This window comes from Carassius gibelio, chromosome A19 (assembly GCF_023724105.1).
Source record: "Carassius gibelio isolate Cgi1373 ecotype wild population from Czech Republic chromosome A19, carGib1.2-hapl.c, whole genome shotgun sequence".
NCBI classification, from domain to species: Eukaryota; Metazoa; Chordata; class Actinopteri; order Cypriniformes; family Cyprinidae; genus Carassius; species Carassius gibelio.
Genome location: NC_068389.1, coordinates 1,191,194 through 1,212,638, shown reverse-complemented (window position 1 = coordinate 1,212,638; position 21,445 = coordinate 1,191,194). Strand labels below are relative to the sequence as shown.

General features: G+C 38.3%; 5 non-coding genes and 17 pseudogenes across 5 annotated transcripts; all 22 read right to left on the bottom strand.

Moving 5' to 3' along the window:
* Positions 1 to 3,764: 3,764 nt before the first annotated feature.
* On the bottom strand, positions 3,765 to 3,883 carry LOC127936993 (uncharacterized; annotated as a pseudogene).
* Positions 3,884 to 4,523: 640 nt separating this feature from the next.
* LOC127936172 (uncharacterized) lies at positions 4,524 to 4,642 on the bottom strand (annotated as a pseudogene).
* A 1,339-nt stretch (positions 4,643 to 5,981) lies between these two features.
* Positions 5,982 to 6,100, bottom strand: LOC127936833 (uncharacterized; annotated as a pseudogene).
* Positions 6,101 to 6,751: 651 nt separating this feature from the next.
* Positions 6,752 to 6,870, bottom strand: LOC127937696 (5S ribosomal RNA). The gene has a single exon (XR_008148480.1). It is a non-coding gene; the product is annotated as a 5S ribosomal RNA (ribosomal RNA).
* A 502-nt stretch (positions 6,871 to 7,372) lies between these two features.
* Positions 7,373 to 7,491, bottom strand: LOC127937214 (uncharacterized; annotated as a pseudogene).
* Positions 7,492 to 7,996: 505 nt separating this feature from the next.
* LOC127937383 (uncharacterized) lies at positions 7,997 to 8,115 on the bottom strand (annotated as a pseudogene).
* A 502-nt stretch (positions 8,116 to 8,617) lies between these two features.
* On the bottom strand, positions 8,618 to 8,736 carry LOC127937465 (uncharacterized; annotated as a pseudogene).
* A 917-nt stretch (positions 8,737 to 9,653) lies between these two features.
* Positions 9,654 to 9,772, bottom strand: LOC127937108 (uncharacterized; annotated as a pseudogene).
* A 502-nt stretch (positions 9,773 to 10,274) lies between these two features.
* LOC127936992 (uncharacterized) lies at positions 10,275 to 10,393 on the bottom strand (annotated as a pseudogene).
* A 917-nt stretch (positions 10,394 to 11,310) lies between these two features.
* LOC127936831 (uncharacterized) lies at positions 11,311 to 11,429 on the bottom strand (annotated as a pseudogene).
* Positions 11,430 to 12,081: 652 nt separating this feature from the next.
* LOC127937695 (5S ribosomal RNA) lies at positions 12,082 to 12,200 on the bottom strand. Its single transcript, XR_008148479.1, has one exon. It is a non-coding gene; the product is annotated as a 5S ribosomal RNA (ribosomal RNA).
* Positions 12,201 to 12,422: 222 nt separating this feature from the next.
* Positions 12,423 to 12,541, bottom strand: LOC127936830 (uncharacterized; annotated as a pseudogene).
* Positions 12,542 to 13,192: 651 nt separating this feature from the next.
* LOC127937694 (5S ribosomal RNA) lies at positions 13,193 to 13,311 on the bottom strand. The gene has a single exon (XR_008148478.1). It is a non-coding gene; the product is annotated as a 5S ribosomal RNA (ribosomal RNA).
* A 502-nt stretch (positions 13,312 to 13,813) lies between these two features.
* On the bottom strand, positions 13,814 to 13,932 carry LOC127937464 (uncharacterized; annotated as a pseudogene).
* A 640-nt stretch (positions 13,933 to 14,572) lies between these two features.
* Positions 14,573 to 14,691, bottom strand: LOC127937107 (uncharacterized; annotated as a pseudogene).
* Positions 14,692 to 15,193: 502 nt separating this feature from the next.
* Positions 15,194 to 15,312, bottom strand: LOC127936991 (uncharacterized; annotated as a pseudogene).
* A 916-nt stretch (positions 15,313 to 16,228) lies between these two features.
* Positions 16,229 to 16,347, bottom strand: LOC127936829 (uncharacterized; annotated as a pseudogene).
* A 655-nt stretch (positions 16,348 to 17,002) lies between these two features.
* LOC127937693 (5S ribosomal RNA) lies at positions 17,003 to 17,121 on the bottom strand. The gene has a single exon (XR_008148477.1). It is a non-coding gene; the product is annotated as a 5S ribosomal RNA (ribosomal RNA).
* Positions 17,122 to 17,624: 503 nt separating this feature from the next.
* Positions 17,625 to 17,743, bottom strand: LOC127936990 (uncharacterized; annotated as a pseudogene).
* Positions 17,744 to 18,662: 919 nt separating this feature from the next.
* Positions 18,663 to 18,781, bottom strand: LOC127936828 (uncharacterized; annotated as a pseudogene).
* Positions 18,782 to 20,263: 1,482 nt separating this feature from the next.
* LOC127936827 (uncharacterized) lies at positions 20,264 to 20,382 on the bottom strand (annotated as a pseudogene).
* A 641-nt stretch (positions 20,383 to 21,023) lies between these two features.
* Positions 21,024 to 21,142, bottom strand: LOC127937692 (5S ribosomal RNA). Its single transcript, XR_008148476.1, has one exon. It is a non-coding gene; the product is annotated as a 5S ribosomal RNA (ribosomal RNA).
* Between the last annotated feature and the right edge of the window lie 303 nt (positions 21,143 to 21,445).

The window sequence follows — 21,445 nt, the reverse complement described above, 5'->3', positions numbered from 1 at the left end:
GTAATTTTGTAAATCATCTTTATTCCCTTTCTTTTTATAAATTATTTTAATCATTCCCTTCTTCATACTCTCACTCAATTGTCCATTCTTAAAAATGGCTATGAAAAGATCTTTCAAAATAGGTATTAAAACATCTTTAAAAACCTTATAAAATTCAGATGATAAACCATCTAAACCAGGACTTTTCCCATTACTTAATTGCATTATAGCTTCATTTATCTCCTCTTCTGTTATATCACTATCACACATTTTTTTATCATCCTCTTTTACTTTAACTTTGATTTGATTTAACAAAAATACTTCATCTTCCTCATTAACTCCCTTTTTCTTAAATAAAACACCATAAAAATCCTTGACCTCTTTTAAAATCCCTTCTTTATCTTTTATATTTTTACCTTGCATTGAAACATTCTTTATTAAATCAGCTTTTTGTCTATTCTTTTCTGCATCATAGAAAAACTTTGTACTTCTTTCCCCTTCCACTGTATTTCTTATCTTACTTCTTATTCTAGCACCCACACATTTGTCCTCTTCCACTTTTTTAATTTTCTCTTCTAATATTACTATTTTCCTAATATCCGTATTTCCTTCAGTTATCTTTTTCATTTCATTTTCCCATTCTTTATTTAGTTCCCTTTCTTTAGCTCTTTTTGCTTTCTGTATTTTCTTAGAACAATCAATAGAAAAACTTTTGATATCTGATTTTATATTGTCCCACCACACACATATTGCTTCATCATATAAAACATCATCTACACTATTAATAATTAGGTTTTCCATTTCCATTTTATACAATTCGTTCTTTAAAAGCTGTGTATTAACCACCCATACACCTGGTCCTCTTTCAACTCCACTAAAATCCATCATTACATATAAAAAGTCATGATCACTCCCACTATACATTTTATAAAAAACTTTTGAAATAAAATGCTCAAATCTTCTGTCACATAAAATGAAATCTATTCTGCTTTGTTTTAAAATTGTATTTACCCACTGTCTTCTCGAATATTCTCTTTTGACTCTGTTTCTATCTCTCCATACATCTACAAATTTATGTTCAGCCATCATACATTTCAGTTCTTTTCTTCCAACATCAGCTCTATACACCATAAAATCTTCAACATCTATTCTTTCTAAAACAGTATTAAAATCTCCTATAACAATGACATTCTTCCATCCATTAATCAAAACACTCAATTCTTTAAAAAAAGTAACTCTTTCCATATCTTCATTTGGAGCATGTATATTACATATTGTTATTTCTTCTCCCCTATCCATAATTTTAACAGTTAAAATCCTTCCATTGTTATCTTTAAATAAAACATTCGTTGATTCTACTACTCCCCTTCTAATTAGTATTGCCAATCCTTTTTTCTTATTTAAATCATTACTGTACCATATTTCTCCATCCCAAAATTTTTTAAAATCATTAACTATTGTTTCATTCCATCCAGTCTCCTGTATACATAAAATATCACTTTGTTTTGTTAAATTTATTATATTTTCAAACTTCAGCTTAGATGACAGCCCTCTAACATTAATTGAGACCAAACATAAATTACTCATAATGAAATAAAAAAAAAAAAAAAAAACACAAACCAAAACAACCCATCATCTATATATGGTCTCTCTTAATGTCTAGGAATTTAGATCTACTTTATCTTCATTTAGCCTTGCTCTGTCTTCTCTTCTTAACTTTTGTTTCTTTAATACTTGTTTAATATTTATTTCTGATACTGTTATCAATTTACGTCTTCTGTTCATAATGTCCGTTGTTCTGTTTTCAAGCTCAAGGTTAATTTCATCAGTTTCCTCATCGCTTACCTCCTCTTTATTCCACCCAGCTGCAATTTCACTCGTTGTTGCACATTCATTTTCTTTCATTTGTCCATCATTAGCAACAGTTTGATGTGTCTCAGTCTCCATTGTATGCACTTCAATTTCTTTATCTGCGGAGTCCTCTCTCCTCGTGGAGTCCTCCTTTCCTTGCTTACTTAAATCCTCAGAAATCCCATTCACCTCCTGTGTTTCATCTTTCCTTCTATTTCTGCTTGTCTCCTCCATGTGCTCCTGCACCTCTATCTCCATTTCTGCATTGTCCTCCTCTTCAGATTCACATGTACACCTCATCCATGTCTTTTCACAGCTTTTGCACCGTGGGGCTTGGCAGTCCCGCGCAAAATGCCCCTGTTCCAGACATTCTCTGCAGGTATATTGAGGACAGTCCTTTTTTTCATGCTCTGTGCTTGCACATATTCTGCAAGTCTTTAGCTGGCCGTCATGAATTACCCTGAAGTATTTTGGTCCCTCCTCTGTGTCAAATCTCACATTGTATGGCAGAGTCACAATGTCCTGTGGGAATCTTACTCTTAAAAACCTTGTTCCATCCGCAACAGTGGTGCCAGGATAATATCTCCTTCTTAAAGGGAGAATAGGATTTACTCCCCAATCCACCAGTTTTTGAATGATTTCATCATCTTTTATGTAATTTGGCAAAAGCAAAAAAGAGACCATTCTTTCAGTTTTGCATAGTTTTTTGATCTCACAAAACTGTCCATCAATCAGTAGTCCATCTACTAGCTTGTCACAATCCATCTCATTCTCCATGGTTAGTTCATAGTCAAAATTACTTTTTTTCCTCAGTCCATACAGCTTTCCAAATCCAGTTTTCTCTTCCACTGCCTTTATTATCATCATCACAGATATTTTCTCTGGATCATTAACAGTCATAGTTAGCGTTGCTTCTTTTTTGTAGTCTCTCTGATATTTCGATTGGCTTTTTATCTTTTTCATTGTCTCATTTCTTTGAACTGCTTCTCGTCTTCCATCAGTATAATCTCTTGTTTGTTTACCTTGACTTGTATATAGCTCTTCTGTTCCTCTACTCCTTGCATCCATTCCATTCTTCTTTCTCCTTGTGGCAACCATTGCCCATGTTTCTTTGTCATCTTTAACCTTTCCGTTGTCCATTTCTTTGTTTCTTTCAGTGTAGTCGTTGTCCTCAGTCTCTTGGTCTAATATCCGTTCCGGTTCAGTAACTGTAATATCCGTCATTTTGAAAAAAATAAAACCTCAGACAGTAAAACTGTCTGAGGTTTAAACAAAAAAATAAATAAATTGAACTTATAAACTTTAAGTAATTATCAAAAGAAAACACAATAAAACAAAAAATAGGGGAGAGCCTTTCCCTCCCAAACTGCCACCTCACACTTCCTGGATCGTACCAACTCAGGGAATAGCCAGGTTGGTATGGCCATAAGCGAAGACTGCTGCAAAGAGAAGGCTATTTAAAGATCAGCCAATCTACTCGCCAGTACATTATAAAAGTAGGAAAGAAACCCCAAAAGCTTAAAGCACCTGGTATTCCTAGGCGGTCTCTCATCCAATTACTAACCTGGCCCAAACCTGCTTATATTCAGAGATCGGGCATTGACTCTATTTTTTGGCAAATTTATTATATACTAAGTGAAAAAATTCCAAAAGCTTAAAGCACCTGGTATTCCTTGGCGGTCTCTCATCCAAGTACTAACCAGACCTAAACCTGCTAAGATTCAGAGATCGGGCATTGACTCTTTTTTTTTTTTTTTTTTTGCAAGATTAATATATAATTCGTGAAAAATATCCAAACATTTAAAGCACTTGGTATTCCCAGGCAGTCTCCCATCCATGTACTAACCTGGCGCAAACCTGCTTATATTCAGAGATCGGGCATTGACTCTATTTTTTGGCAAAATTATTATATACTAAGTGAAAAATTTCAAAAAAACTTAGAGTACCTGGTATTCCCAGGCGGTCTCCCATCCAGGCACTAACCAGGCCCAAACCTGCTTAGCTTACGAGATCAGACAAGATCGGGCATAGCCAGGCTGGTATGGCCATAAGCGAAGACTGCTGCAAAGAGAAGGCTATTTAAAGATCAGCCAATCTACTCGCCAGTACATTATAAAAGTAGGAAAGAAACCCCAAAAGCTTAAAGCACCTGGTATTCCTAGGCGGTCTCTCATCCAAGTACTAACCAGACCTAAACCTGCTAAGATTCAGAGATCGGGCATTGACTCTTTTTTTTTTTTTTGCAAGATTATTCTATAATTTGTGAAAAATATCCAAAAATTTAAAGCACCTGGTATTCCCAGGCAGTCTCCCATCCATGTACTAACCTGGCCCAAACCTGCTTATATTCAGAGATCGGGCACTGACTCTATTTTTTGCCAAATTTATTATATACTAAGTGAAAAAATTCCAAAAGCTTAAAGCACCTGGTATTCCTTGGCGGTCTCTCATCCAAGTATTAACCAGATCTAAACCTGCTAAGATTCAGAGATCGGGCATTGACTCTTTTTTTTTTTTTTTGCCAGATTATTATATAATTCGTGAAAAAAATCCAAAAATTTAAAGCACCTGGTATTCCCAGGCAGTCTCCCATCCATGTACTAACCTGGCGCAAACCTGCTTATATTCAGAGATCGGGCATTGACTCTATTTTTTGGCAAAATTATTATATACTAAGTGAAAAATTTCAAAAAAGCTTACAGTACCTGGCATTCCCAGGCGGTCTCCCATCCAGGCACTAACCAGGCCCAAACCTGCTTAGCTTACGAGATCAGACAAGATCGGGCATAGCCAGGCTGGTATGGCCATAAGCGAAGACTGCTGCAAAGAGAAGGCTATTTAAAGATCAGCCAATCTACTCGCCAGTACATTATAAAAGTAGGAAAGAAACCCCAAAAGCTTAAAGCACCTGGTATTCCTAGGCGGTCTCTCATCCAAGTACTAACCTGGCCCAAACCTGCTTATATTCAGAGATCGGGCATTGACTCTATTTTTTGGCAAATTTATTATATACTAAGTGAAAAAATTCCAAAAGCTTAAAGCACCTGGTATTCCTTGGCGGTCTATCATTCAAGTACTAACCAGACCTTAACCTGCTAAGATTCAGAGATCGGGCATTGACTTCTTCTTTTTTTTTTTTTTTTGCAAGATTATTATATAATTCGTGAAAAATATCCAAAAATTTAAAGCACCTGGTATTCCCAGGCAGTCTCCCATCCATGTACTAACCTGGCCCAAACCTGCTTATATTCAGAGATCGGGCATTGACTCTATTTTTTGCCAAATTTATTATATACTAAGTGAAAAAATTCCAAAAGCTTTAAGCACCTGGTATTCCTAGGCGGTCTTTCAACCAAGTACTAACCAGACCTAAACCTGCTAAGATTCAGAGATCGGGCATTGACTCTTTTTTTTTTTTTTTTGCCAGATTATTATATAATTCGTGAAAAATATCCAAAAATTTAAAGCACCTGGTATTCTCAGGCAGTCTCCCATCCATGTACTAACCTGGCGCAAACCTGCTTATATTCAGAGATCGGGCATTGACTCTATTTTTTGCCAAATTTATTATATACTAAGTGAAAAAATTCCAAAAGCTTAAAGCACCTGGTATTCCTTGGCGGTCTCTCATCCAAGTACTAACTAGACCTAAACCTGCTAAAATTCAGAGATCGGGCATTGACTCTTTTTTTTTTTTTTGCAAGATTATTATATAATTCGTGAAAAATATCCAAACATTTAAAGCACCTGGTATTCCCAGGCAGTCTCCCATCCATGTACTAACCTGGCGCAAACCTGCTTATATTCAGAGATCAGGCATTGACTCTATTTTTTGCCAAATTTATTATATACTAAGTGAAAAAATTCCAAAAGCTTAAAGCACCTGGTATTCCTTGGCGGTCTCTCATCCAAGTACTAACCAGACCTAAACCTGCTATGATTCAGAGATCGGGCATTGACTCTTTTTTTTTTTTTTTTGCAAGATTATTATATAATTCGTGAAAAATATCCAAACATTTAAAGCACCTGGTATTCCCAGGCAGTCTCCCATCCATGTACTAACCTGGCGCAAACCTGCTTATATTCAGAGATCGGGCATTGACTCTATTTTTTGGCAAAATTATTATATACTAAGTGAAAAATTTCAAAAAAGCTTACAGTACCTGGCATTCCCAGGCAGTCTCCCATCCAGGCACTAACCAGGCCCAAACCTGCTTAGCTTACGAGATCAGACAAGATCGGGCATAGCCAGGCTGGTATGGCCATAAGCGAAGACTGCTGCAAAGAGAAGGCTATTTAAAGATCAGCCAATCTACTCGCCAGTACATTATAAAAGTAGGAAAGAAACCCCAAAAGCTTAAAGCACCTGGTATTCCTTGGCGGTCTCTCATCCAAGTACTAACCAGACCTAAACCTGCTAAGATTCAGAGATCGGGCATTGACTCTTTTTTTTTTTTTTTGCCAGATTATTATATAATTCGTGAAAAATATCCAAAAATTTAAAGCACCTGGTATTCCCAGGCAGTCTCCCATCCATGTACTAACCTGGCCCAAACCTGCTTATATTCAGAGATCGGGCATTGACTCTATTTTTTGCCAAATTTATTATATACTAAGTGAAAAAATTCCAAAAGCTTAAAGCACCTGGTATTCCTTGGCGGTCTCTCATCCAAGTACTAACCAGACCTAAACCTGCTAAGATTCAGAGATCGGGCATTGACTCTTTTTTTTTTTTTTTTTTTTTTTTTGCAAGATTATTATATAATTCGTGAAAAATATCCAAAAATTTAAAGCACCTGATATTCCCAGGCAGTCTCCCATCCATGTACTAACCTGGCGCAAACCTGCTTATATTCAGAGATCGGGCATTGACTCTATTTTTTGGCAAAATTATTATATACTAAGTGAAAAATTTCAAAAAAGCTTACAGTACCTGGTATTCCCAGGCGGTCTCCCATCCAGGCACTAACCAGGCCCAAACCTGCTTAGCTTCCGAGATCAGACAAGATCGGGCATAGCCAGGCTGGTATGGCCATAAGCGAAGACTGCTGCAAAGAGAAGGCTATTTAAAGATCAGCCAATCTACTCGCCAGTACATTATAAAAGTAGGAAAGAAACCCCAAAAGCTTAAAGCACCTGGTATTCCTAGGCGGTCTCTCATCCAATTACTAACCTGGCCCAAACCTGCTTATATTCAGAGATCGGGCATTGACTCTATTTTTTGGCAAATTTATTATATACTAAGTGAAAAAATTCCAAAAGCTTAAAGCACCTGGTATTCCTTGGCGGTCTCTCATCCAAGTACTAACCAGACCTAAACCTGCTAAGATTCAGAGATCGGGCATTGACTCTTTTTTTTTTTTTTTTTGCAAGATTATTATATAATTCGTGAAAAATATCCAAACATTTAAAGCACCTGGTATTCCCAGGCAGTCTCCCATCCATGTACTAACCTGGCGCAAACCTGCTTATATTCAGAGATCGGGCATTGACTCTATTTTTTGGCAAAATTATTATATACTAAGTGAAAAATTTCAAAAAAAGCTTACAGTACCTGGCATTCCCAGGCAGTCTCCCATCCAGGCACTAACCAGGCCCAAACCTGCTTAGCTTACGAGATCAGACAAGATCAGGCATAGCCAGGCTGGTATGGCCATAAGCGAAGACTGCTGCAAAGAGAAGGCTATTTAAAGATCAGCCAATCTACTCGCCAGTACATTATAAAAGTAGGAAAGAAACCCCAAAAGCTTAAAGCACCTGGTATTCCTTGGCGGTCTCTCATCCAAGTACTAACCAGACCTAAACCTGCTAAGATTCAGAGATCGGGCATTGACTCTTTTTTTTTTTTTTTTGCCAGATTATTATATAATTCGTGAAAAATATCCAAAAATTTAAAGCACCTGGTATTCCCAGGCAGTCTCCCATCCATGTACTAACCTGGCCCAAACCTGCTTATATTCAGAGATCGGGCATTGACTCTATTTTTTGCCAAATTTATTATATACTAAGTGAAAAAATTCCAAAAGCTTAAAGCACCTGGTATTCCTTGGCGGTCTCTCATCCAAGTACTAACCAGACCTAAACCTGCTAAGATTCAGAGATCGGGCATTGACTCTATTTTTTTTTTTTTGCAAGATTATTATATAATTTGTGAAAAATATCCAAAAATTTAAAGCACCTGGTATTCCCAGGCAGTCTCCCATCCAGGCACTAACCAGGCCCAAACCTGCTTAGCTTACGAGATCAGACAAGATCGGGCATAGCCAGGCTGGTATGGCCATAAGCGAAGACTGCTGCAAAGAGAAGGCTATTTAAAGATCAGCCAATCTACTCGCCAGTACATTATAAAAGTAGGAAAGAAACCCCAAAAGCTTAAAGCACCTGGTATTCCTAGGCGGTCTCTCATCCAATTACTAACCTGGCCCAAACCTGCTTATATTCAGAGATCGGGCATTGACTCTATTTTTTGGCAAATTTATTATATACTAAGTGAAAAAATTCCAAAAGCTTAAAGCACCTGGTATTCCTTGGCGGTCTCTCATCCAAGTACTAACCAGACCTAAACCTGCTAAGATTCAGAGATCGGGCATTGACTCTTTTTTTTTTTTTTTTTTGCAAGATTAATATATAATTCGTGAAAAATATCCAAACATTTAAAGCACCTGTGATTCCCAGGCAGTCTCCCATCCATGTACTAACCTGGCGCAAACCTGCTTATATTCAGAGATCGGGCATTGACTCTATTTTTTGGCAAAATTATTATATACTAAGTGAAAAATTTCAAAAAAACTTAGAGTACCTGGTATTCCCAGGCGGTCTCCCATCCAGGCACTAACCAGGCCCAAACCTGCTTAGCTTACAAGATCAGACAAGATCGGGCATAGCCAGGCTGGTATGGCCATAAGCGAAGACTGCTGCAAAGAGAAGGCTATTTAAAGATCAGCCAATCTACTCGCCAGTACATTATAAAAGTAGGAAAGAAACCCCAAAAGCTTAAAGCACCTGGTATTCCTAGGCGGTCTCTCATCCAAGTACTAACCAGACCTAAACCTGCTAAGATTCAGAGATCGGGCATTGACTCTTTTTTTTTTTTTTGCAAGATTATTATATAATTTGTGAAAAATATCCAAAAATTTAAAGCACCTGGTATTCCCAGGCAGTCTCCCATCCATGTACTAACCTGGCCCAAACCTGCTTATATTCAGAGATCGGGCACTGACTCTATTTTTTGCCAAATTTATTATATACTAAGTGAAAAAATTCCAAAAGCTTAAAGCACCTGGTATTCCTTGGCGGTCTCTCATCCAAGTATTAACCAGATCTAAACCTGCTAAGATTCAGAGATCGGGCATTGACTCTTTTTTTTTTTTTTTGCCAGATTATTATATAATTCGTGAAAAAAATCCAAAAATTTAAAGCACCTGGTATTCCCAGGCAGTCTCCCATCCATGTACTAACCTGGCGCAAACCTGCTTATATTCAGAGATCGGGCATTGACTCTATTTTTTGCCAAATTTATTATATACTAAGTGAAAAAATTCCAAAAGCTTAAAGCACCTGGTATTCCTTGGCGGTCTCTCATCCAAGTACTAACTAGACCTAAACCTGCTAAAATTCAGAGATCGGGCATTGACTCTTTTTTTTTTTTTTGCAAGATTATTATATAATTCGTGAAAAATATCCAAACATTTAAAGCACCTGGTATTCCCAGGCAGTCTCCCATCCATGTACTAACCTGGCGCAAACCTGCTTATATTCAGAGATCGGGCATTGACTCTATTTTTTGGCAAAATTATTATATACTAAGTGAAAAATTTCAAAAAAGCTTACAGTACATGGCATTCCCAGGCGGTCTCCCATCCAGGCACTAACCAGGCCCAAACCTGCTTAGCTTACGAGATCAGACAAGATCGGGCATAGCCAGGCTGGTATGGCCATAAGCGAAGACTGCTGCAAAGAGAAGGCTATTTAAAGATCAGCCAATCTACTCGCCAGTACATTATAAAAGTAGGAAAGAAACCCCAAAAGCTTAAAGCACCTGGTATTCCTAGGCGGTCTCTCATCCAATTACTAACCTGGCCCAAACCTGCTTATATTCAGAGATCGGGCATTGACTCTATTTTTTGGCAAATTTATTATATACTAAGTGAAAAAATTTCAAAAGCTTAAAGCACCTGGTATTCCTTGGCGGTCTCTCATCCAAGTACTAACCAGACCTAAACCTGCTAAGATTAAGAGATCGGACATTGACTCTTTTTTTTTTTTTTTTTTGCAAGATTAATATATAATTCGTGAAAAATATCCAAACATTTAAAGCACCTGGTATTCCCAGGCAGTCTCCCATCCATGTACTAACCTGGCGCAAACCTGCTTATATTCAGAGATCGGGCATTGACTCTATTTTTTGGCAAAATTATTATATACTAAGTGAAAAATTTCAAAAAAACTTAGAGTACCTGGTATTCCCAGGCGGTCTCCCATCCAGGCACTAACCAGGCCCAAACCTGCTTAGCTTACGAGATCAGACAAGATCGGGCATAGCCAGGCTGGTATGGCCATAAGCGAAGACTGCTGCAAAGAGAAGGCTATTTAAAGATCAGCCAATCTACTCGCCAGTACATTATAAAAGTAGGAAAGAAACCCCAAAAGCTTAAAGCACCTGGTATTCCTAGGCGGTCTCTCATCCAAGTACTAACCAGACCTAAACCTGCTAAGATTCAGAGATCGGGCATTGACTCTTTTTTTTTTTTTTTGCAAGATTATTATATAATTTGTGAAAAATATCCAAAAATTTAAAGCACCTGGTATTCCCAGGCAGTCTCCCATCCATGTACTAACCTGGCCCAAACCTGCTTATATTCAGAGATCGGGCACTGACTCTATTTTTTGGCAAATTTATTATATACTAAGTGAAAAAATTCCAAAAGCTTAAAGCACCTGGTATTCCTTGGCGGTCTCTCATCCAAGTATTAACCAGATCTAAACCTGCTAAGATTCAGAGATCGGGCATTGACTCTTTTTTTTTTTTTTTGCCAGATTATTATATAATTCGTGAAAAAAATCCAAAAATTTAAAGCACCTGGTATTCCCAGGCAGTCTCCCATCCATGTACTAACCTGGCGCAAACCTGCTTATATTCAGAGATCGGGCATTGACTCTATTTTTTGCCAAATTTATTATATACTAAGTGAAAAAATTCCAAAAGCTTAAAGCACCTGGTATTCCTTGGCGGTCTCTCATCCAAGTACTAACTAGACCTAAACCTGCTAAAATTCAGAGATCGGGTATTGACTCTTTTTTTTTTTTTGCAAGATTATTATATAATTCGTGAAAAATATCCAAACATTTAAAGCACCTGGTATTCCCAGGCAGTCTCCCATCCATGTACTAACCTGGCGCAAACCTGCTTATATTCAGAGATCGGGCATTGACTCTATTTTTTGGCAAAATTATTATATACTAAGTGAAAAATTTCAAAAAAGCTTACAGTACCTGGCATTCCCAGGCAGTCTCCCATCCAGGCACTAACCAGGCCCAAACCTGCTTAGCTTACGAGATCAGACAAGATCGGGCATAGCCAGGCTGGTATGGCCATAAGCGAAGACTGCTGCAAAGAGAAGGCTATTTAAAGATCAGCCAATCTACTCGCCAGTACATTATAAAAGTAGGAAAGAAACCCCAAAAGCTTAAAGCACCTGGTATTCCTTGGCGGTCTCTCATCCAAGTACTAACCAGACCTAAACCTGCTAAGATTCAGAGATCGGGCATTGACTCTTTTTTTTTTTTTTTGCCAGATTATTATATAATTCGTGAAAAATATCCAAAAATTTAAAGCACCTGGTATTCCCAGGCAGTCTCCCATCCATGTACTAACCTGGCCCAAACCTGCTTATATTCAGAGATCGGGCATTGACTCTATTTTTTGCCAAATTTATTATATACTAAGTGAAAAAATTCCAAAAGCTTAAAGCACCTGGTATTCCTTGGCGGTCTCTCATCCAAGTACTAACCAGACCTAAACCTGCTAAGATTCAGAGATCGGGCATTGACTCTTTTTTTTTTTTTTTTTTTTTTTTTTGCAAGATTATTATATAATTCGTGAAAAATATCCAAAAATTTAAAGCACCTGATATTCCCAGGCAGTCTCCCATCCATGTACTAACCTGGCGCAAACCTGCTTATATTCAGAGATCGGGCATTGACTCTATTTTTTGGCAAAATTATTATATACTAAGTGAAAAATTTCAAAAAAGCTTACAGTACCTGGTATTCCCAGGCGGTCTCCCATCCAGGCACTAACCAGGCCCAAACCTGCTTAGCTTCCGAGATCAGACAAGATCGGGCATAGCCAGGCTGGTATGGCCATAAGCGAAGACTGCTGCAAAGAGAAGGCTATTTAAAGATCAGCCAATCTACTCGCCAGTACATTATAAAAGTAGGAAAGAAACCCCAAAAGCTTAAAGCACCTGGTATTCCTAGGCGGTCTCTCATCCAATTACTAACCTGGCCCAAACCTGCTTATATTCAGAGATCGGGCATTGACTCTATTTTTTGGCAAATTTATTATATACTAAGTGAAAAATTTCAAAAAAAGCTTACAGTACCTGGCATTCCCAGGCAGTCTCCCATCCAGGCACTAACCAGGCCCAAACCTGCTTAGCTTACGAGATCAGACAAGATCGGGCATAGCCAGGCTGGTATGGCCATAAGCGAAGACTGCTGCAAAGAGAAGGCTATTTAAAGATCAGCCAATCTACTCGCCAGTACATTATAAAAGTAGGAAAGAAACCCCAAAAGCTTAAAGCACCTGGTATTCCTTGGCGGTCTCTCATCCAAGTACTAACCAGACCTAAACCTGCTAAGATTCAGAGATCGGGCATTGACTCTTTTTTTTTTTTTTTGCCAGATTATTATATAATTCGTGAAAAATATCCAAAAATTTAAAGCACCTGGTATTCCCAGGCAGTCTCCCATCCATGTACTAACCTGGCCCAAACCTGCTTATATTCAGAGATCGGGCATTGACTCTATTTTTTGCCAAATTTATTATATACTAAGTGAAAAAATTCCAAAAGCTTAAAGCACCTGGTATTCCTTGGCGGTCTCTCATCCAAGTACTAACCAGACCTAAACCTGCTAAGATTCAGAGATCGGGCATTGACTCTTTTTTTTTTTTTTTTTTTTTTTTTGCAAGATTATTATATAATTCGTGAAAAATATCCAAAAATTTAAAGCACCTGATATTCCCAGGCAGTCTCCCATCCATGTACTAACCTGGCGCAAACCTGCTTATATTCAGAGATCGGGCATTGACTCTATTTTTTGGCAAAATTATTATATACTAAGTGAAAAATTTCAAAAAAGCTTACAGTACCTGGTATTCCCAGGCGGTCTCCCATCCAGGCACTAACCAGGCCCAAACCTGCTTAGCTTCCGAGATCAGACAAGATCGGGCATAGCCAGGCTGGTATGGCCATAAGCGAAGACTGCTGCAAAGAGAAGGCTATTTAAAGATCAGCCAATCTACTCGCCAGTACATTATAAAAGTAGGAAAGAAACCCCAAAAGCTTAAAGCACCTGGTATTCCTAGGCGGTCTCTCATCCAATTACTAACCTGGCCCAAACCTGCTTATATTCAGAGATCGGGCATTGACTCTATTTTTTGGCAAATTTATTATATACTAAGTGAAAAAATTCCAAAAGCTTAAAGCACCTGGTATTCCTTGGCGGTCTCTCATCCAAGTACTAACCAGACCTAAACCTGCTAAGATTCAGAGATCGGGCATTGACTCTTTTTTTTTTTTTTTTTTGCAAGATTAATATATAATTCGTGAAAAATATCCAAACATTTAAAGCACCTGGTATTCCCAGGCAGTCTCCCATCCATGTACTAACCTGGCGCAAACCTGCTTATATTCAGAGATCGGGCATTGACTCTATTTTTTGGCAAAATTATTATATACTAAGTGAAAAATTTCAAAAAAACTTAGAGTACCTGGTATTCCCAGGCGGTCTCCCATCCAGGCACTAACCAGGCCCAAACCTGCTTAGCTTACAAGATCAGACAAGATCGGGCATAGCCAGGCTGGTATGGCCATAAGCGAAGACTGCTGCAAAGAGAAGGCTATTTAAAGATCAGCCAATCTACTCGCCAGTACATTATAAAAGTAGGAAAGAAACCCCAAAAGCTTAAAGCACCTGGTATTCCTAGGCGGTCTCTCATCCAAGTACTAACCAGACCTAAACCTGCTAAGATTCAGAGATCGGGCATTGACTCTTTTTTTTTTTTTTTGCAAGATTATTATATAATTTGTGAAAAATATCCAAAAATTTAAAGCACCTGGTATTCCCAGGCAGTCTCCCATCCATGTACTAACCTGGCCCAAACCTGCTTATATTCAGAGATCGGGCATTGACTCTATTTTTTGCCAAATTTATTATATACTAAGTGAAAAAATTCCAAAAGCTTAAAGCACCTGGTATTCCTTGGCGGTCTCTCATCCAAGTACTAACTAGACCTAAACCTGCTAAAATTCAGAGATCGGGCATTGACTCTTTTTTTTTTTTTTGCAAGATTATTATATAATTCGTGAAAAATATCCAAACATTTAAAGCACCTGGTATTCCCAGGCAGTCTCCCATCCATGTACTAACCTGGCGCAAACCTGCTTATATTCAGAGATCGGGCATTGACTCTATTTTTTGGCAAAATTATTATATACTAAGTGAAAAATTTCAAAAAAGCTTACAGTACATGGCATTCCCAGGCGGTCTCCCATCCAGGCACTAACCAGGCCCAAACCTGCTTAGCTTACGAGATCAGACAAGATCGGGCATAGCCAGGCTGGTATGGCCATAAGCGAAGACTGCTGCAAAGAGAAGGCTATTTAAAGATCAGCCAATCTACTCGCCAGTACATTATAAAAGTAGGAAAGAAACCCCAAAAGCTTAAAGCACCTGGTATTCCTAGGCGGTCTCTCATCCAATTACTAACCTGGCCCAAACCTGCTTATATTCAGAGATCGGGCATTGACTCTATTTTTTGGCAAATTTATTATATACTAAGTGAAAAAATTTCAAAAGCTTAAAGCACCTGGTATTCCTTGGCGGTCTCTCATCCAAGTACTAACCAGACCTAAACCTGCTAAGATTAAGAGATCGGACATTGACTCTTTTTTTTTTTTTTTTTTGCAAGATTAATATATAATTCGTGAAAAATATCCAAACATTTAAAGCACCTGGTATTCCCAGGCAGTCTCCCATCCATGTACTAACCTGGCGCAAACCTGCTTATATTCAGAGATCGGGCATTGACTCTATTTTTTGGCAAAATTATTATATACTAAGTGAAAAATTTCAAAAAAACTTAGAGTACCTGGTATTCCCAGGCGGTCTCCCATCCAGGCACTAACCAGGCCCAAACCTGCTTAGCTTACGAGATCAGACAAGATCGGGCATAGCCAGGCTGGTATGGCCATAAGCGAAGACTGCTGCAAAGAGAAGGCTATTTAAAGATCAGCCAATCTACTCGCCAGTACATTATAAAAGTAGGAAAGAAACCCCAAAAGCTTAAAGCACCTGGTATTCCTAGGCGGTCTCTCATCCAAGTACTAACCAGACCTAAACCTGCTAAGATTCAGAGATCGGGCATTGACTCTTTTTTTTTTTTTTGCAAGATTATTATATAATTTGTGAAAAATATCCAAAAATTTAAAGCACCTGGTATTCCCAGGCAGTCTCCCATCCATGTACTAACCTGGCCCAAACCTGCTTATATTCAGAGATCGGGCACTGACTCTATTTTTTGGCAAATTTATTATATACTAAGTGAAAAAATTCCAAAAGCTTAAAGCACCTGGTATTCCTTGGCGGTCTCTCATCCAAGTATTAACCAGATCTAAACCTGCTAAGATTCAGAGATCGGGCATTGACTCTTTTTTTTTTTTTTGCCAGATTATTATATAATTCGTGAAAAAAATCCAAAAATTTAAAGCACCTGGTATTCCCAGGCAGTCTCCCATCCATGTACTAACCTGGCGCAAACCTGCTTATATTCAGAGATCGGGCATTGACTCTATTTTTTGCCAAATTTATTATATACTAAGTGAAAAAATTCCAAAAGCTTAAAGCACCTGGTATTCCTTGGCGGTCTCTCATCCAAGTACTAACTAGACCTAAACCTGCTAAAATTCAGAGATCGGGCATTGACTCTTTTTTTTTTTTTTGCAAGATTATTATATAATTCGTGAAAAATATCCAAACATTTAAAGCACCTGGTATTCCCAGGCAGTCTCCCATCCATGTACTAACCTGGCGCAAACCTGCTTATATTCAGAGATCGGGCATTGACTCTATTTTTTGGCAAAATTATTATATACTAAGTGAAAAATTTCAAAAAAGCTTACAGTACCTGGCATTCCCAGGCAGTCTCCCATCCAGGCACTAACCAGGCCCAAACCTGCTTAGCTTACGAGATCAGACAAGATCGGGCATAGCCAGGCTGGTATGGCCATAAGCGAAGACTGCTGCAAAGAGAAGGCTATTTAAAGATCAGCCAATCTACTCGCCAGTACATTATAAAAGTAGGAAAGAAACCCCAAAAGCTTAAAGCACCTGGTATTCCTTGGCGGTCTCTCATCCAAGTACTAACCAGACCTAAACCTGCTAAGATTCAGAGATCGGGCATTGACTCTTTTTTTTTTTTTTTTGCCAGATTATTATATAATTCGTGAAAAATATCCAAAAATTTAAAGCACCTGGTATTCCCAGGCAGTCTCCCATCCATGTACTAACCTGGCCCAAACCTGCTTATATTCAGAGATCGGGCATTGACTCTATTTTTTGCCAAATTTATTATATACTAAGTGAAAAAATTCCAAAAGCTTAAAGAACCTGGTATTCCTTGGCGGTCTCTCATCCAAGTACTAACCAGACCTAAACCTGCTAAGATTCAGAGATCGGGCATTGACTCTTTTTTTTTTTTTTTTTTTTTTTTTTTTGCAAGATTATTATATAATTCGTGAAAAATATCCAAAAATTTAAAGCACCTGATATTCCCAGGCAGTCTCCCATCCATGTACTAACCTGGCGCAAACCTGCTTATATTCAGAGATCGGGCATTGACTCTATTTTTTGGCAAAATTATTATATACTAAGTGAAAAATTTCAAAAAAGCTTACAGTACCTGGTATTCCCAGGCGGTCTCCCATCCAGGCACTAACCAGGCCCAAACCTGCTTAGCTTCCGAGATCAGACAAGATCGGGCATAGCCAGGCTGGTATGGCCATAAGCGAAGACTGCTGCAAAGAGAAGGCTATTTAAAGATCAGCCAATCTACTCGCCAGTACATTATAAAAGTAGGAAAGAAACCCCAAAAGCTTAAAGCACCTGGTATTCCTAGGCGGTCTCTCATCCAATTACTAACCTGGCCCAAACCTGCTTATATTCAGAGATCGGGCATTGACTCTATTTTTTGGCAAATTTATTATATACTAAGTGAAAAAATTCCAAAAGCTTAAAGCACCTGGTATTCCTTGGCGGTCTCTCATCCAAGTACTAACCAGACCTAAACCTGCTAAGATTCAGAGATCGGGCATTGACTCTTTTTTTTTTTTTTTTTTTGCAAGATTAATATATAATTCGTGAAAAATATCCAAACATTTAAAGCACTTGGTATTCCCAGGCAGTCTCCCATCCATGTACTAACCTGGCGCAAACCTGCTTATATTCAGAGATCGGGCATTGACTCTATTTTTTGGCAAAATTATTATATACTAAGTGAAAAATTTCAAAAAAACTTAGAGTACCTGGTATTCCCAGGCGGTCTCCCATCCAGGCACTAACCAGGCCCAAACCTGCTTAGCTTACGAGATCAGACAAGATCGGGCATAGCCAGGCTGGTATGGCCATAAGCGAAGACTGCTGCAAAGAGAAGGCTATTTAAAGATCAGCCAATCTACTCGCCAGTACATTATAAAAGTAGGAAAGAAACCCCAAAAGCTTAAAGCACCTGGTATTCCTAGGCGGTCTCTCATCCAAGTACTAACCAGACCTAAACCTGCTAAGATTCAGAGATCGGGCATTGACTCTATTTTTTTTTTTTTGCAAGATTATTATATAATTTGTGAAAAATATCCAAAAATTTAAAGCACCTGGTATTCCCAGGCAGTCTCCCATCCATGTACTAACCTGGCCCAAACCTGCTTATATTCAGAGATCGGGCACTGACTCTATTTTTTGGCAAATTTATTATATACTAAGTGAAAAAATTCCAAAAGCTTAAAGCACCTGGTATTCCTTGGCGGTCTCTCATCCAAGTATTAACCAGATCTAAACCTGCTAAGATTCAGAGATCGGGCATTGACTCTTTTTTTTTTTTTTTTTGCCAGATTATTATATAATTCGTGAAAAAAATCCAAAAATTTAAAGCACCTGGTATTCCCAGGCAGTCTCCCATCCATGTACTAACCTGGCGCAAACCTGCTTATATTCAGAGATCGGGCATTGACTCTATTTTTTGCCAAATTTATTATATACTAAGTGAAAAAATTCCAAAAGCTTAAAGCACCTGGTATTCCTTGGCGGTCTCTCATCCAAGTACTAACTAGACCTAAACCTGCTAAAATTCAGAGATCGGGCATTGACTCTTTTTTTTTTTTTGCAAGATTATTATATAATTCGTGAAAAATATCCAAACATTTAAAGCACCTGGTATTCCCAGGCAGTCTCCCATCCATGTACTAACCTGGCGCAAACCTGCTTATATTCAGAGATCGGGCATTGACTCTATTTTTTGGCAAAATTATTATATACTAAGTGAAAAATTTCAAAAAAGCTTACAGTACCTGGCATTCCCAGGCAGTCTCCCATCCAGGCACTAACCAGGCCCAAACCTGCTTAGCTTACGAGATCAGACAAGATCGGGCATAGCCAGGCTGGTATGGCCATAAGCGAAGACTGCTGCAAAGAGAAGGCTATTTAAAGATCAGCCAATCTACTCGCCAGTACATTATAAAAGTAGGAAAGAAACCCCAAAAGCTTAAAGCACCTGGTATTCCTTGGCGGTCTCTCATCCAAGTACTAACCAGACCTAAACCTGCTAAGATTCAGAGATCGGGCATTGACTCTTTTTTTTTTTTTTTTGCCAGATTATTATATAATTCGTGAAAAATATCCAAAAATTTAAAGCACCTGGTATTCCCAGGCAGTCTCCCATCCATGTACTAACCTGGCCCAAACCTGCTTATATTCAGAGATCGGGCATTGACTCTATTTTTTGGCAAATTTATTATATACTAAGTGAAAAAATTCCAAAAGCTTAAAGCACCTGGTATTCCTTGGCGGTCTATCATTCAAGTACTAACCAGACCTTAACCTGCTAAGATTCAGAGATCGGGCATTGACTTCTTCTTTTTTTTTTTTTTTTGCAAGATTATTATATAATTCGTGAAAAATATCCAAAAATTTAAAGCACCTGGTATTCCCAGGCAGTCTCCCATCCATGTACTAACCTGGCCCAAACCTGCTTATATTCAGAGATCGGGCATTGACTCTATTTTTTGCCAAATTTATTATATACTAAGTGAAAAAATTCCAAAAGCTTTAAGCACCTGGTATTCCTAGGCGGTCTTTCAACCAAGTACTAACCAGACCTAAACCTGCTAAGATTCAGAGATCGGGCATTGACTCTTTTTTTTTTTTTTTTGCCAGATTATTATATAATTCGTGAAAAATATCCAAAAATTTAAAGCACCTGGTATTCCCAGGCAGTCTCCCATCCATGTACTAACCTGGCGCAAACCTGCTTATATTCAGAGATCGGGCATTGACTCTATTTTTTGCCAAATTTATTATATACTAAGTGAAAAAATTCCAAAAGCTTAAAGCACCTGGTATTCCTTGGCGGTCTCTCATCCAAGTACTAACTAGACCTAAACCTGCTAAAATTCAGAGATCGGGCATTGACTCTTTTTTTTTTTTTTTGCAAGATTATTATATAATTCGTGAAAAATATCCAAACATTTAAAGCACCTGGTATTCCCAGGCAGTCTCCCATCCATGTACTAACCTGGCGCAAACCTGCTTATATTCAGAGATCGGGCATTGACTCTATTTTTTGCCAAATTTATTATATACTAAGTGAAAAAATTCCAAAAGCTTAAAGCACCTGGTATTCCTTGGCGGTCTCTCATCCAAGTACTAACCAGACCTAAACCTGCTATGATTCAGAGATCGGGCATTGACTCTTTTTTTTTTTTTTTTGCAAGATTATTATATAATTCGTGAAAAATATCCAAACATTTAAAGCACCTGGTATTCCCAGGCAGTCTCCCATCCATGTACTAACCTGGCGCAAACCTGCTTATATTCAGAGATCGGCATTGACTCTATTTTTTGGCAAAATTATTATATACTAAGTGAAAAATTTCAAAAAAGCTTACAGTACCTGGCATTCCCAGGCAGTCTCCCATCCAGGCACTAACCAGGCCCAAACCTGCTTAGCTTACGAGATCAGACAAGATCGGGCATAGCCAGGCTGGTATGGCCATAAGCGAAGACTGCTGCAAAGAGAAGGCTATTTAAAGATCAGCCAATCTACTCGCCAGTACATTATAAAAGTAGGAAAGAAACCCCAAAAGCTTAAAGCACCTGGTATTCCTTGGCGGTCTCTCATCCAAGTACTAACCAGACCTAAACCTGCTAAGATTCAGAGATCGGGCATTGACTCTTTTTTTTTTTTTTTTGCCAGATTATTATATAATTCGTGAAAAATATCCAAAAATTTAAAGCACCTGGTATTCCCAGGCAGTCTCCCATCCATGTACTAACCTGGCCCAAACCTGCTTATATTCAGAGATCGGGCATTGACTCTATTTTTTGCCAAATTTATTATATACTAAGTGAAAAAATTCCAAAAGCTTAAAGCACCTGGTATTCCTTGGCGGTCTCTCATCCAAGTACTAACCAGACCTAAACCTGCTAAGATTCAGAGATCGGGCATTGACTCTTTTTTTTTTTTTTGCAAGATTATTATATAATTCGTGAAAAATATCCAAAAATTTAAAGCACCTGATATTCCCAGGCAGTCTCCCATCCATGTACTAACCTGGCGCAAACCTGCTTATATTCAGAGATCGGGCATTGACTCTATTTTTTGGCAAAATTATTATATACTAAGTGAAAAATTTCAAAAAAGCTTACAGTACCTGGTATTCCCAGGCGGTCTCCCATCCAGGCACTAACCAGGCCCAAACCTGCTTAGCTTCCGAGATCAGACAAGATCGGGCATAGCCAGGCTGGTATGGCCATAAGCGAAGACTGCTGCAAAGAGAAGGCTATTTAAAGATCAGCCAATCTACTCGCCAGTACATTATAAAAGTAGGAAAGAAACCCCAAAAGCTTAAAGCACCTGGTATTCCTAGGCGGTCTCTCATCCAATTACTAACCTGGCCCAAACCTGCTTATATTCAGAGATCGGGCATTGACTCTATTTTTTGGCAAATTTATTATATACTAAGTGAAAAAATTCCAAAAGCTTAAAGCACCTGGTATTCCTTGGCGGTCTCTCATCCAAGTACTAACCAGACCTAAACCTGCTAAGATTCAGAGATCGGGC